Here is a 5361-nt window from a genome sequence, read left to right on the forward strand (position 1 = left end):
AACCATCTTACTTACCCTATGTAATCACGATAGATAACTTGTGCATTAAACCGTTATGTTGTCAAATTCTATAGACATATAGGGTCTCAATATAATTGGTGTCTATTCAGCTTCTATCTCTTTTGTGGATGTCTGGTAGTATGGTATTCGTGCAACAAAAGTTGACATTTATCAGTTTCGTGTTATCTGATTAGTGTCATCACCATTACATGTTAAGGTTAAGAACGAAAAGGCTATTGAATGAAGTATCTAATGAAGTTAGAATCCCATGTTTGTCATATATATAATTCAATAATTCTTATTCTCTTAGTTATAATTGTTAGCTTAAGTTAGTTAAAATAATCTCAATTTATTAATCGTCTTAGCATTTGATAATAACCATATCATTGTTGCATAGGTGTATATTCTTAAATTAACCAAAGAGTCTCTGGTGGGAACGAATTTGATCTAAATCTTATACTACTTGTGAACGCGTATACTTGCGTGTATTTTAGCGCGTGTTTAGCGACTAATAAGTTTTTGGCACCGCTGCCGGGGACTCGGTGTTAATTTTTAGTTTATGTGTCTGTCATCAGTAGTCGTTAAAGTTCATTGACTCGAACATTGTTACTTATTTGTTTCCTTATCTTATTTCAGGTACTCTAGCGAGCGTGTATGCATACGCGTTCTCGTTCTCGTAAGAGAAATCTGGATCAAGCTGAGGAAGAAGCTGTAGTTTTGAAGGGAAGTTGTTGAGGACAAAGAGAAGGTAGAAGAAGAAAAGAAAGTTGAGGAACCAGTTTTAGTAGTGATGGGAGATCAAGAAGAAATTCCTAAGACTTTGATGGACTATTCTCAGCCTAAGATCAGTGATATTCAGTCAAGCATCATCAGGCCATCCATCCCGGCTAACACTTTTGAGATCAAGTAAAGCACGATTCAGATGATACATAACTAAGTTCAGTTTGTGGGTTCTCCTACAGAAGACCCCAATATGTACATTAGGGATTTTATTGAGATTTGTGACACTTTCAAGTTCAATGGTGTTTTTGAAGATGCTATTAAACAACGACTCTTCCCATTCTCTCTGAGGGATAAAGCTAAGTGCTGGTTACATTCTCTACCACCAGGGTCTATCACTACTTGGAAAGATCTTGCTCAAAAGTTTCTCACTAAATTCTTCCCTATGGAAAAGACTGTTGTAATCAGGAATGCTCTTACTCAGTTTGATCAACAAACTGGAGAATCTCTGTGTGAGGCTTGGGATCGATATTAGGAGATGCTAAGGAAGTTCCCACACCATGGCATGCCTGATTGGATGATTATAAATTGTTTCTACAATGGATTGGGTGCTACTTCTAGACCCATGCTCGATGTAGCATCAGGAGGAGCCTTGTGGGCTAAGAGCTACAATGAAGCTTATAAATTAATTGAACTGATGGCTGCTAATGAATACCAGAATTCTTCCCAGAGACTGACTCAGGGAAAAGTAGCAGGAATTCTGGAGTTGGATGCAGCAACTGCTATAGCTGCCCAACTTAAGGCTTTGACGATGAAGGTGGACACTTTGGCTAATTATGGAGTTCATCAAATCTCTAGTGTCTGTGAGCTTTGTGTTGGTGCCCATGAGACTAATCAGTGTGCTATTTCTAGTGAATCAGCTCAGTTCGTGAGCAACTTTCAGCGATCGCAACAACCTGTGCCAGCTACCTATCATCCTAACAACCGCAATCATCCTAATTTCAGCTGGAACAATTCTCAGAAGGTGGTTTAACAGCCTTATCAACAGTACCCAGCTAAGTAGTACAACCCCCTGGTTTTCAGCAACCACAATATGTATTAAGACAGCAACTTCAGCTACAACAAGCTAATGAAAAATATGAATTAGAGGAGTTGAAGGTTATGTGCAAAAGCCAAGCTGTTTCTATCAAGACCTTAGAAAATCAAATTAGACAAATTGCCAATGCCTTTCTAAATTGTCAACCGGGTACACTACCTAGTGATAGTGAAGTACCAGGAAAGAGGGAAGCTAAGGAGCAGGTGAAGACAATCACTTTGAGGTCTGGGAAGGTTGCGAATCCCGAACAAACTTAAGTTTCGAATGAATAAGCTGGGGTTGAAGAAGACGTAGAACAGTAAGAAGCAGAAGTGCAACCAAGGAAGACTACTATTGAGCACACTCCTCATGAGGGTAATACAGGGGAGAAATAGATCTATCATCCACCGCCTTTTCCTAAGCGGCTGCAGAAGAAAAAGCTGGATAAGTAATTTGAGAAGTTTCTGGAGGTGTTCAAGAAACTTCATATCAACATACCTTTCACTGAGGCTCTTGAGCAGATGCCTAGTTACGCAAATTTTATAAAGGGTATGTTAGATATATTTGATAATGTCATGTGTAATATGATTTGTGTTTAGTTTTCAGATCTTACTTAACATGACAAATCAGTTCCTAACTAAAAATTAGCACTTATACTGAAGACAAAACTTAAGATATCAGAACTTAAGTTATCAGAACTTAAGTGATCAAAAGATATTTACCAGGAGATAATATCAGGACTTAAGATGACTTTCAGATAAGGCAGGCGGCTGATTGAAAGGAAAGAAGATCGAGACTAAGATAGAAAGAATTATGCATGAAGAAAGAATTCTATGAAGAATAGAATACTTGGAAGAAAAGATAACTAGTTGATATATTTTAGGAAGCAGAATTATATTCCATATCAATTAGAATTTATCTTGTAACTGTGTAGTATATAAACACAAGCATAGGGTTTACACTATAAGTGTTATCATTATCGAAGTTATTATTCTTTGTAACCCTAGCAGCTCTCGTGATAATTTGTTCATCATCGAGAGACGACAGTTCCATATTGTAACAGAGTTTATTTTGTTGAATAAAATCTATTTTCTATTACTTGAGTTCTTATATTCGATTTGATTGTGCTAAACACTGTATTCAACCCCCTTCTACAGTGTGTGTGACCTAACAAGTGGTATCAGAGCTATCTGTTAACACACAAACAGTTTAAGATCAAAAAACAATCATGTCTGAAGAAGAAACTCCAACCAAGCCCACCAAAACTGAAGAACCTCCAAAAACCATAACCCATAGTCGATATGAGACTATAAGAGTTCCCATGTTGAAACCTTCTGAGTATTCCATATGAAAAGTGAAGATGGCTATGTTTCTGGAAGCTACAGATCCAGAATATCTCGACAGGATTAATGAAGGACCACATATACCAACCAAACTCTCTGTGGAAGTTGCAGGTCAACCAGCAAAGTCTGTACCAAAGGAGAAAAGTGATTACACTGCTGAAGATATCTCATCGATTGCAAAGGATGCAAAGGTAAGACACTTGCTACATAGTGCCATTGAGAATGTCATGTCAAACAGGGTAATTCAATGCAATATTGCAAAAGAGATATGGGATGCTTTGGAAACAAGATGTCAGGGAACTGATTCAATCAAGAAGAACAGGAAGACTATACTCACTCAAGAATATAAGCACTTTGACTCAAAGCCTGATGAGTCATTAACTGATTTATATGACAGATTTGTCAAACTCTTGAATGATTTATCACTAGTTGACAAAGAATATGATATTAAAGATTCAGATCTTAAATTCCTGTTAGCACTTCCTAAAAGATGGGATTTGAAGGCCACAATAATAAGAGACAACTATAATATTGATGAAACAACTCTTGATGAAATTTATGGGATGCTCAAGACTCATGAACTTGAGATGGAACAAAGAAGCAAGAGGAATGGAAGAAATTCAAGGACAGTTGCTTTTGTGGCTAAGGAGGAAAGTCTCAAAGTTGCCGCCTCAAAGAAAGGCAAAGGAAAAGCTCTCATCACAAAGTCTGATACTGAGTCATCAAGTTCTGATAGTGATGATGACTCAGAAACTGAAAGTATATCTGAGATAGACCCTGATGAAGAGATGATGAAACTGTGTGCTCTTACGGTGAAAGGAATCTTAAAGATTGCATACAGGAAATTCAGAAGAGGAAAGAAGTTTTCCAGAAAAGGTGCAAGTTCTGAAAAGAAAGGTTTCAGAAAATCTGAAGGCAAAGGAGGAAAGTATGACATAGGAGATTACTCAAATGTTAAATGCTACAACTGTGGTGAGAAAGGCCACATATCTCCTGATTGCAGAAAAGGGAAGAGTGACAAAGGCAAGGCTCTTGTCACAAAGAAGAAAAGCTGGTCAGATGCTTCAGATTCCGAGGATGAGGAAAACTATGCCTTGATGGCAAATGCTGATAGCAGTTCTGTGACGACTAAGAATTTTTCGACGTAATTAAGTCAATAAAGTATGTTTTATGTGATGTGATTATAATTATGTGATTAAGTGTTGATTAATTGTATTTTCTGTATATTAGAATATAGGAGCGTAAATAAAAACGTTCCAATTTAAAGAGTCAGCTTAGGAGTTAAGCTGTGTTATCGGGCCGTCAGGTAGAATGGAACACGTCCTAATAAGGAGTTAAAGAATATAAAATGTGAATTATGTGTGATTGAGTGAAATGAATGTTTAAATAAAGTATTTCGTCCTAAGTGACGTGTCGGTCGATAATGATAATGAGAAGCGTAATCGAAACGCTGAGCGTCGGGCCGTCAGGCTGAACGTGACCCGGTACGCGTAAAAAGGATAAAAGATTAAAGAAGGACAAATTCTCTGATCAGACCTGAGTTGTTATGTGACCGTATATGTGTGATTTCTTGTCTTTGTGCATGACTATGTGCTCTGTGACATTTTTATGAATTTAAAGGAATTATTTGATTTAAATAAAGGTTTATTTAACCTTCATGCATTTTTATAAAATTATCTGAGTAAGATAAAAACATGGGATTTGTTTTTTTATCTTCATAGTGGTCCTAGAGACTTTTTAAAAATAATGAATGGATTTATTTGATGGTCATTGTATTTTAAATTGATTTTTATGTGGAAAATGTTATTATTAAGGCGAGCTTGCGAAATTCATATAAAATCAACCGTCCGCTCAAAAATCTATTATGAGTAATGGTTGAAAAGCTAATTTTGAGATCTACGTATTAAAATTGTCACGTGCAATAATTTTCGACTTTCCGAGAGAGATATATTTTATATTTGATTTTTATTACATTTGAGTAAAAAGAAAGAATTAATTAGGCATAAAAGGGATTTAGTGGATAACTAAAATGCCCTTGCCTTTGATAGTTTATAAACACCCCCCCCTTTTTTTCTTTCTTTCTTTCCCGTGAGCACCCTTCCCCCCCTCTCCCTCATTTTCTTTTCTCTCTCACTCTCACTCTCTCTCTCGAATACTCTCACTCTCTCTCTCTCGGCTCTCTCCATCTCTCTTCTCTCTCTCTTGCATGCGACACTCAAACCT

At 36.8% G+C, this 5361-nt stretch overlaps 1 non-coding gene across 1 annotated transcript; it reads right to left on the bottom strand.

The window, feature by feature from the left end:
* Window positions 1–1180: 1180 nt before the first annotated feature.
* LOC141676251 (small nucleolar RNA R71) lies at window positions 1181–1287 on the bottom strand. The gene has a single exon (XR_012556850.1). It is a non-coding gene; the product is annotated as a small nucleolar RNA R71 (small nucleolar RNA).
* Between the last annotated feature and the right edge of the window lie 4074 nt (window positions 1288–5361).

Source organism: Apium graveolens, chromosome 7 (genome assembly GCF_009905375.1).
Source record: "Apium graveolens cultivar Ventura chromosome 7, ASM990537v1, whole genome shotgun sequence".
NCBI lineage: Eukaryota > Viridiplantae > Streptophyta > Magnoliopsida > Apiales > Apiaceae > Apium > Apium graveolens.